At 40.0% G+C, this 11,342-nt stretch overlaps 1 protein-coding gene across 3 annotated transcripts in view; it reads left to right on the top strand.

Moving 5' to 3' along the window:
- The window catches only part of LOC147023539 (uncharacterized), a 181,810-nt gene extending 174,913 nt beyond the window's left edge, over nt 1-6,897 (top strand). The window contains exon 7 of one of the 3 annotated variants that reach the window (XM_085889036.1): nt 1-6,897. This exon is cut by the window's left edge and continues 292 nt beyond it. The gene's annotated coding sequence lies outside the window, so the exon portion shown is untranslated. The other 2 variants (XM_085889037.1, XM_085889035.1) reach the window with 2 other exon arrangements.
- The last annotated feature ends 4,445 nt before the right edge of the window (nt 6,898-11,342 follow it).

The following is an 11,342-nucleotide window of genomic DNA, read 5'->3' as shown; positions in this document are numbered from 1 at the left end:
AGCTCGATTTGTACAATTATCATGCTAGTACAAATTGTATTGATCAATATTTTATTTAGCAACGATTTTGTTCGTGTTCCAAAGCTGAAGGCACTCTTTCGCAGGTGAGGGAGACAACAAAAATGTTGCTTTGTTTGGTGGTGAAATGTATTTCAAAAATTCCAACATAAAAATACCAGCCCATCCCACAGGATGTTTCATCTCACCTGTGTTTGATTCCCAATCCAACTATGAACTGTCCGATTGGTGCTTTGCAGACATGGCAGACGTCGTATGATCACAAAGTTTACCAACCATCAATTTACCATTAGTTCATGGACATTAAATATCCTGCGGTGTATTGCATGACGATCAGGTGAATTATAACGAGTACCCTGAATTTCACTTCCAGAAATTCCTGCCACTTTCAGTCGATAGTCAGGCCTGGCCAGCCGGTTCATGAAAAAATTATGCCACAAACCTTCCCTGGCCGACTCCACAAGGTGGTAATAATTGAGGCCCTTAAAGTAGTTGTAGTAGTAGTAGTAGTAGTAGTAGTAGTAGTAGTAGTAGTAGTAGTAGTAGTGATGTTCAGCAACAACTTACAAGTCCAACTGATAAAATTGGCCAATTTATGTTCCAACTTTTAAATAGCTGTCGGTAGATGCAGTTTTGTGTTATGGCTACTGTGTTTTGTTTTGGTCTGACTTCGTGGTTCCTTTTTTTAATTAATCACTTTATTTTCCTTTTATATTTCCATTCCGTCCTTCTTCATTTATTCATTTATTCCAATCTGTCTTTTTGTGTATTTTCTTTTAAATTATTTAATTTTTGTCTCCTTTTCCTTTCTCATGCCTTGTTGTGCTTTGTCTTGTTCGTCTTACCTCTTCCTTCAAATTTGCTTTCTCTTTTCTTATTTTAATTGCTTAATTATCCTATTTGCTTGGTTTCCTACTTCCCAAAGTATACTTGATCAGAAATAGAGCAGTTTGATTTTGTTGTACATTATCACTTGGCCTACTCTTATTTTTACTAATCAAAGTATGGAGCATGAAATGACTAATATCCTGCTGGGTCTGCAAACCCCAAAAATGCACTCTTTGAGTGCCGCCACAGCTGGGCAGGGTTTGCCTCGTGTTAAGTCGCTAAATATTTAAAATGTCACCTAATTCTTGGACAGGAAGGATTACCCCAGCCTTTGCCCAGATGTCTAAACACTTGGATTGGTGCTTTGGCACAAAGTGTCAGCTGGAACCAGTTAGCCCTAATAAGAAACAAAGTCAAAATTGGATTCTCCACAAACACCCACAAACAGTTTGGTGCCCTCTAATCTTCTTATGGAGAACTGTCGGGAGAACGCTCCAGGATAGTGATAGCTTAGCCCACACTGCAAAGGTGTGTGTGTGTGTGTGTGTGTGTGTGTGTGTGTGTGTGTGTGTGTGTGTGTGTGTGTGTGTGTGTGTGTGTGTGTGTGTGTGTGCGCGTGCGCGTGTGCATGTGCTGTATTAACAACTCATCCTGACAGTTCCCACTGCAACACCTATGAATTTTTATTCCTTTGTTATGTCATTATATAGGCTCTTGCAGTGACCATTACATTTAAGTATTGTTCAGAGGAACAGTCTTGAAATCAAAGGGTTCGAGAAAGTAATGGCAAAACACCGATGACGTAAATAAATCTGTTTTTGTTCATTTTCTGCTATTGTTACGGCAAAATCAATGCTCTTTATAATTCCTCCAATAATAATTCTACAATATAAAACTTGCAACAGACTTATGTTAGCCCACCTTAATATATGATTCCAAACATATCAAAACGACTTTTTCTTTTGCTTTTGCCATTAAAGTCCCTGTCATATACAGACTATCTAACAAACTCACCAATGCATCTACTATTCCATTTCTTGTTTAGTTTTCAATGATATGGGGATATCACACACCTATATGTATTGGAATTATTTAAACAGCCATAGTTGTGGACTCACATTGTCCAGCTTGCAGCCCTTCTTTACACACAGCAGGGTGATAGAGAGGCATGAAGCTCTCAGAGCCCCTCGAGAATAAGACGCCATTAACCCCAAGCACATTGTTTTGTGGATAAAAAACACACAGCAGCACAGCAAGGAAGTAAATTTGAAATCCTTTTTGGTGACAAGCGCTTACATAGGCCATCATGGTGGTCTAATAGGAAAGGGTTTGTGTTTGTTTATGTCATTAAAGCACCTTTCTATTGTCCTCCTCTCTCCAATCAATCTTGCTTTGTTCTCGGGTGCTCCCGGCCGGTCTGCTGTCTCTCCTGCTGATGGACGCTGCACCATGGGAACCCCATCGCCTCTCCTCTTCACACTAGGGGGTAAGTGTTATTTGCTCCTTCTGTCACAGTGCTACAGATTTGAATTGCAGCTTGCAGTTTGAGTATCGAGTGCGGTTTGCGGTTTCAATCATTTCGGCAATTGATCACTTGAAGCTCATCCGTGACTATTGATTTGCACGTATGTATATTCTTACATCACAACGAGAATGTACAATGTTAGTACACCTTTTCTTGCTGATATGACATTGGATCAGTACTTGTGAAAAGACAAAAGGCACCTTCCGCAAAAATTGCCACATTGAGAATAATCAAATTTCAGATGCCATCATTCTTCATCATCATCACATAATCATCACATAATCATCTAAAATAATCATTAAAAAATTCAAGTCTTTTCCTTTGTCAATTACACTGGGCTGCATTTGAAATCTTTTTTTCAGAGGTCTAGGTTTTCTCAACGGCCCTTATATGTTTTTTGCATGCTGAATTCAGAAATGTATCTAATTTCGCTCAATCAGGTCAAGTTTTTATGCTATCTCAATTTTAAGGAAAAAAAAAGAATCAAAATTTTTGTTTTTTTAATTTAATTAGCATTTTTTGAATTCAAAATCAGACTTACATTGACAGAAAATGTACAAACTATACATATAATGACACACAAGTACACTTAATGTGGAAAAAAGTGCCTTCTCAATTACTTTCATTTCAATTTCAGAAAAATATAGATAAATCGTTGTTTCTGGCAACACCCAACTTCAATCGCTCCAGCAGTCGCTGTTTTCCTTCGTCTTTTTAATGTTGAATTTCACATTAACGGTACTTGTGCGTCATTTTATATATAGTTTGTACATTTTCTGTCAATGTAAGTCTGATTTTGAATTTAAAAAATGCTAATTAAAAAAACAAAAATTTTGATTTTTTTTTTTCCTTAAAATTGAGATAGCATAAAAACTTGACCTTATTGAGCGAAATGAGATACATTTCTAAATTCAGCATACAAAAAACTAAACATATAAGGACCGTTGAGAAAACCTAGACCTCTGAAATGACGCAGACCAGTGTTATCAAATAGTTTGTTATCTGTTCCATTGAAAACCCATTTTTTTCTGAGCAAAAGCTGCTTAAACGGGTCTTAAAACTCATCTTGAAAGTTGTTAATTCCAAACTTTGGGCCTTATAGATGTTACAAGGGAAATTCCAAATGTTTAATGAGATAAAATCGAACAACATACGAAAAAGTATTATTTTTTTTTCTCAAAATATCATTCAATATCAAAATACCAATAAGAATATCTATCTTTATAGATTGAAGTATATATAGTATGGACTTGCAGATTGAAATATATTAATTAAACTTTGGCATGCTCTGACTATGTCATGGTCAGTGTCTCATTTGTGGACATTTTTAATGCCCCTCACAATCAGAAGATACATTTAAGATGTAAAATATTTTCAAACCTCAGGATTAATTTTTTTTCTTTCAAATCGACCCCTTTGATGTTATCGTCATGTGCAAAACCATAAAATACTAATCTCAATATTCAAACACCTGAAATGTTTTCTCGATGAAAGCCATAAAAGGCTAATTCTGAATGTATAAGTTCAGAGATGGAAGTCCACTAGTTGACGAAACGTGTTGGAAAAAGGGTATTTTGTGACCACCACAGAGTCTGTTATATCCTGTGGTGTGTCCTCCAATGCCTGGGAGCCCATTAGATAGAGGACCATGGTAATGTGTGGAGAGACATGAGGTGCCTCAGTGCGTGGGAACGATTGTTGTGCATCCCACCTTTGTCCCCACCGCCAGGTCCCTTCTCCTAAGCCCGATTAACGTTGAGTCTTGCGACGAATGATGTGTTTATTTTCCCTGCAGTGGTGCTCCAACTTGCTCGGCTTCGAAAAGAAAGGGGGATGCATGATAAGAGCAGGAAAAAGTCAATCAACAACATCTATTTATTGATGCCACTATCGATGCTTTGGAGAAAACAGAGGCGAGAAAGCATCGCTCGCTTTCCCACACAGCTTTTCGTCCCCCCTACTGTGTGAAGCTTAGCATGGAGCTTGGGTAGGCCACAGGGCCTGCAGTGGTGTCAGTTGCTCTGCCTATCTAACCAAGTGTCTCACGTTCCATTGGCAGTTGTATGACTCTCTCTCTCTCTCTCTCTCTCTCTAGTCCTCCTCCTTCCTGCTCCATCCCCCTCTCTGAACCCTTGAATCCCCATGGAGCTTTGCCATAAATTGGCTAGGCCACGGGGCCGTTTCGCAGTTCCCGTAGAGAGTAACCACAGTCTAAGGAGCTTTAGTCTTCAGTCGTGGTAGGGTGCCGTATATCATGGCAATGCTTTTTGATGCTGACGTCGATCATCCACAACATTTGCAGATGAAGAGAAAAGAGGTCATCAGGGTGCGGGGGTGCGATGGATGGAATTTTTGGAAGACCTTTAGCTGAGTCGATATCAGCAAGGCATGTGTTTGGCACGTATCCTGATCAATGTGGTATTAGTCATCCTTTGAGAGAATATTTTAATAAATAATGTGGCTTTACTTGCTTTTTGATCAGAATAATTCTGACACAGTGCATATGTGTTCGCAAGGCAGAAGAGTCAATTAACTCGTATTGAATACGGACAGCTTTTTTACATTTTTATTGGTGTTCAACCCCTGCAAGTGTCTGCACCGGTAATTATGGTCTTTCTTTCCCCACGTCATCCACTGTGAGAACTAAAAAGATCAAGAAAATGTGGTTTGGACCAGATGTCTTCAAATTGCGTACAATATGAGACTTTGACATCATCAATTTTAATACATCCTTCTTTTTTCCCCATAATTAAATATTGTGCTTGTACCATTGATTGTGACGATATCGCAAACTGTTTGATTCGATATATGACGTCTTCGCTTGTCAATTGAGAAGATCATTTGGGAAACACCTTGTCACAGCGAGGTGAGCAGCATCCCAAGATAGCATCCAGGAAGGTGGCACAGGAACATACACCTTAATTTAATTTAGAACTTATGGGTAATCTCCAACAATGAGGATGCTTAGGTTGTTGATGTGAGTTGGTTTTTGGATTCCTCCTTCTCATAAAGGTAGAGCAGAGCTACATTATCATTTCGTAATCCAGCCATTTTATGCCACAGCTGAGAGCTTGTCCTGTCGTCACAAGAATTGCTTCTGGCTGCACATGCCGGACCGATTAAACAGGGCACGGAGATAAACACATGTATAAATCGCATTGCTTCAGTCATGACTTTGATTAAGGTGTGCCCTTCCTTCATGGATCATTTAAATGTAATGTCATTGTCCTGATGGCTTCTGCAATATTTGGCGGTGCCTGCTGTGTCTCAGCTCTTTGCTTAGGTACAACAGTCACGAGCTTTTGCCATCTCACTCTACCCGTTTGCTTTTATTTCCGTCTTGCTTTCTTTTAATGATGTTTCATTCTCTTTTGTCTTCTTTCTTTTATTTATTTCTTCCTTTCCTCTTCTTCCCTTCTTGCTTTTTACCTGATTTTTATTTCCTCCTTTCTTTCGCTGTTTATTCATGCTTTCTTTCTTCGTTTGTATGAAGCCCATAATTTATTATGTTCCAATTGAGATATAATTACCTGAAAAGGTTTTTATGGACTTGCCTGTTTTTATTTTTTTTTATTTTTGAAGCCTCAACTTGGATTATGTCGCATTTATGTGTGCAGTCTGATGTTTTCCAATTGCATATAAGATAAGAATTTTACATCATCAGTTGAATACAACCTACATTCATGTACATCAGACCATACATATCTCACTCGGGAACAAAAAAATTCCATACAAAATCGAGGCTCAGGGAAGAGCAAGGTGACAGAGGGTTAAAAAAAAAGGCAACAGATGCAGCGTGGAAATTGTTGGATTTGACAACCAAGCGAATGAGATAACTGTAAAAGAGGAGAGAGAGAGGAGGGTCGAAAGCTGCATTCAAGAGGGTGACTTAGGCAGGGTTAATGGTGGTATCAAAAATTGCAGGTTCGGAGGGGGGATGACAGATGGTAGTACACCGCTTGCTTGAAGCCAGGGAGGGAAGAGTGCAATTGAAGCATCTCCAAAAGCCAGCTCCACAAATGGGAGAGAAGACTTAAATAAATACAGTCGGATTAATACACCAAATATTCTGTATATCATGCGCTCTTATATTTTACTTTTCAAGAACTTGTTGTGCAATTTCAGTACAACACAATCTCAATGTAACCTGTGAAGTTGTTCACTTAATTGTTATACCAGATCTGTAGTTCTTCTGTAAGGCATTCAGTGGCAGTGTTGCATAAAGTGATGGTGTACAATCTTGATGTTACGTTTAAATTCTCATCAGCCACAGTATTTTTTTGGTGTTTTTCCTATTCATTTATTTGGACGTTCATTTCCTCGTGTGTTGAACAACGTCGTGCGATTTGCCATTGCCGTGCTCTCGGTAAATGTGCCGGGAACTGAAAAAAAAACAAATTCTTGACACTGTCATCTATCAATGCTCACATAAAATTTACTGTCTTTTATCATGTGCCTTATTAACATAGGTACCGTTTGGTGCAAAAATCTTTATTCTTCAGTTGTACCATTTCAGTAAAATGTGATGTCAAGGAGAAATACATCTGGAGCGTATTGTTCTCTTGAGAGGTCACTGAGCTGGTTGTACCATCTGCACTGTATATATTAATAATTTCCTGTTAATATTTGTGACAACTTTGCCTTTGGTTCATCACTGGTAATATTTCCTATGCAGCAAGATTGATAGGACATAGAGGGGAGATGTGCACCACCAAGGACTTGAAACGTCCAGGGACATCTCATAAAAGAGTGGGGTGATACCTCATTTGGGAGCACGATTTACGCATTTTGTATGCGAAGCTTAAGGTTCGTAAAGGAGCTTCTAACACCAAATATACAAAAATACACAAAATATCCATGTGGGTGCATGTGTGCATGCACGCACGCACCCAGGCACACACAAATAAACACAGGTTTACAATCCACACCCACAAAACACTCAGTTGTAACAAATGGTGACAAACATAGAGCTTAACTGCACTTGTTTGTATTGGCTTAGATCAACATTTCAATCAGCAGATTCTAAATACAACTTACACCTGTTGTGCTGTCGAAGAACTGGATCTTGGAGCATTTGTGGTGTGAAAGAGCATGAAAATGATAGCTGAAAGGCAAATTGCTTTTTATTTTCATAGTTAACAACACCATACAAAGATTCAATGCCAAGAAAAACGATGCGCTGAAACCAATGATCTTCATTGGATTTCCAAGAAACAAACTGCTCATTGGACGTAATGCATCCAATAGGCCAACAGGGATACACATGACATCAACAACGCTTCAGAAAAAAAAAGCCATACAATCATCTTTGAGGACGGATTGACCTTCAAACCACAATAACAACATCAATCATGAAGAACGGATCTATGTTCCTTATCAAATCATAACCCGAGCCCATAGCCTTAACCCGAACCCTAACCTCCAGCATTGGTCCATGCAGGTATCATTTTACTTGCATAAAGGGAAACAAAGTAAGTTAGCACGTGCACCAGCGAGGTTTCCAAGTTACTGGTGCAAAAAATAAAAATAAGCATCTTCATTTTCAAGCACTTTACTCAACTAGAATCCTGTTTTATATGGGACTAGCAGGGGTACCCAGCGTTGCCCAGTGATGTTCTAATCCTGTTGGCATTTTGAAGAAATCAATTTTTGTGAACTATTTTTTGTGGGAGCCTAAAACACTTCCCCACATCCACTAATGAATGGGGTTGGGATCATTTAATATCACCTTTCCCATAACTACAAAGGCGTAGGCACTAAAGAGCGATTTTATTTTAGTTTCTAAATCCAACTTTTTAATTAAAAATTTCAATTTTTTTGTTGTTGTTGACAAAAACACTCATCGGCATTCACTGATGAACCTCTGAAAGTTTGATGAAGATCCATTTGACCATCTCTGAGAAAAATGGTGACACATACACACACAAACATACATACAGACAGACAGCCAAACATCTCTGATCTCTCTTGTATAGATGAGAAGATTGATTTGACTTGCACTCTCATCAAGATGGCAAAATGAAAGTAAAATAGAATTGCTGAATGGCGGTTACCCTTGCAGCTATTGTTTCAACAAAAGAAGAATGATGGGGGAAATGTCTCCACAGATGATAACCTTGTTAAAAGAACATTTTAAGACGAATTGAATCCCCTCTGGTTTGGAGATCCCCTCTCTATCTCGAAACACAGGGATGAAACAATGCTCTGACCTTTGGGGGATTGCCATCTACCATTTTATCCTAAATGAAAAAAAACAAGCAATTATAAGGTGTGAATTAATGTTCCTTTTCATTATAATGTTTCTGAAGGTCACCACACTTCCACGATTTCTCCAACAATTGAAACCATCTTGGTAGAAGCTTTTCTCCTTAACCTTAGAAAGCTTCTCTCCTTCACCTTCACCTTTTCTCCTTGGAAGTGTTCAAATTAACCTTTCAGAGCATTTGCGAGACGAACGAATAAATGCTGAAATATAAGACAAGATAAATAGCTTTGCACCACTCTACAAAACTCCAGTAGCTTCTGTCAGATTATCAAGGCCGCTGTGAAGAAGAACGTCTCTTGTGGGCACCGGAGAGCCCACACACTTTGTTAGTTTCCTAAGACTGAGACAATTCCACAAGAATATGAAGCAACTGGGGACCCAAACATTACCGTTTGAACTATTAGAAACTCTGGGCTCAGTCTGGCGATAATGAGAGCATGAGTTGGTAGAGAGCCTCAACTTCACACATTCGAGCTGAAAAGCATGGAAATTGCTCCATACTCTGGGGACAGCTAAGGCTACTCGATAGTGTCATCCAAGAGTTTCAGTTAATGCCATAGTCGCCAAACTGCTCAAATTGAAAATCTGTTCTCCAAAACTGGTCAGATGCAAAGTCGTAAAATACCTCACTAATACTATTTCTGCATCCCGAGACTCATCTCCTCCCCATCTCCTTACATGAGAGATTAAATTGATGTGGCACTGTCTTCCACCAAAGTGGGCAAAGCAGCAGAACAACCTATCTGAAGAGTAAGCTGGTCGCAGACAAGGAACAAGCTGTGCTGACCAAGTAGTCGTTTTAAGAACACATTGAGACTGGTTTTCAGCTTGTCCTCAACCCTGATTCTGTATTTGTAGACCTTTTGTTAGCCTATGATACAGTGTGTAGAGAAAGACTGCTCATGAAAGCATTCAAGCTTCTCCACTGCTGAGCCACAATGGTTGTCTTGACGACAATGTTGAGCAATCACCGGTTTCGACTTTTCCTTGGAGACCAGGAATTTTCCTCGAGGACCCTCAACAATGGTCTCGCACAAGGCCCTGTGTTGGCATCTTCACTCTTAAAAATTTATACAACTGATAAGCTGCACATAACTTCGTGGATATTTGCTTGAGCAGATGACCTTGCTATCACTGCGGAAGGATCTAGCCTTAAAGAGATAGGCTGTACATTCTCGAAGGAAATAAGAGCAATGGAAGAGTACCAGCATTCCAAAAACTGCCAACTTCATCCAAACCCCTCAACCATGGTGATCAATTCCTTTCTGCTTGAACAATCAGCTGGTAGGTGCTGACTTACTTAGATATGACTTTTTTGTGGTACAGCAGTCCAGAATGTGCCCCGACCAAAATATCTTTGTGTTGCACTGGATTGTTGCTTGACTTATCCAGAACATCTAAGAAAAGCTTGCGAACAGATGATATTAAGACATGGGCCAATATTATCTGGCAAGTTGCAAGTATTATCGAAGGATGAAGGGAGAGGGGTGTCAGAAGTGTGTACTCTCTACACTGCTACCCTTGCCATGCAGGGTACTGCCCCTCTGTGTGGGCTGAGAGCATCCACCAAACACCTTGATCCTATCCTAAGTTCTGCCATTGTGGACTATTACTGGTACACTAAGGACAGCACCACTACCTTGGCTGACTGCGATCTCAAATATTCCTCCATCTACTATCCATAGGCAATACAGAATACTCTGAATATCATCATATGCAGACAAATCCAATCCAACCCATCCATGAAGAAGAGCAAAATTTACCGACCTCCCTTCTCAAATTTTCCTCTGCTCTTTCCATGCATTGTCCCCCTCCCAAGGTTTCGGCAGGATGCACACAGTCCATCATCAACCCTCCAATGAAATTCCCAAAATCTGGAATCACTGCTCACCCCCACTCATTGTTCCTCTTTTTATCCCCACCTGCAGAAACAACTTCCACATTCTCTTCAATCTCATTATTCCCTCCATATCTTCAAGACAGATGTTCACTACCATCTTAGATCACCCCCTGTCCAAAACCAGGATATTTTCTACCTCCGATAACCACCCCCCACCCCCGACTGACACTTCCAAGCCCACCTCCTTCCAGATTTCCAATTTTGCCTTCCTGAGAGTTTTTTTTTGTATCCATCTTGTCCAGCCCATGCATCATTCTCTATCCTTCATTCCTCCCCGCACCCATTATTTGTCCAAGTCTCCCTCTATTTTGTCCTTCAACCCTGCTGTTGGTCTCTCTCTCTCTCTCTCTCTCTCTCTCTCTCTCTCTCTCTCTCTCTCTCTCTCTCTCTCTCTCTCTCTCTCTCTCTCTCTCTCTCTCTCTCTCTCTCTCTCTCTCTATCTCTCTCTCTCTCTCTCTCTCTCTCTCTCTCTCCCCCTCCCCCTCTACTGTTTCTTTTGGTCTGTTGCATCCTAGTCCTCAGTAGAGCACAATCATTGTCCTCAGTGACTCTGGATTTGATATCCACAATCAATAGCAATGTTGCTCATAAAATACCAACATGCCTACCAAATAGCCCTTTTTCTGACCAAACAGAAGAGCCTCCTGGATTTGATTTACCCCAGAAGCAAGGGTCTTCGCTTGGCTGCTTCAATCAGGAAGTGCATCACCATCCCATGTCATCCTCCATCCTTACCCGCAGTTTTTGTTATCCCCTTTGTTAACATTCCATTAACCCTTCTTAACCGAACCCTTTGACCTGTAGGT

This window comes from Eptatretus burgeri, chromosome 7 (assembly GCF_056783735.1).
Source record: "Eptatretus burgeri isolate ZD-2024b chromosome 7, Ebu_testis_v1, whole genome shotgun sequence".
Taxonomy (NCBI): domain Eukaryota; kingdom Metazoa; phylum Chordata; class Myxini; order Myxiniformes; family Myxinidae; genus Eptatretus; species Eptatretus burgeri.
This window is presented reverse-complemented; position numbering and strand designations above follow the sequence as displayed.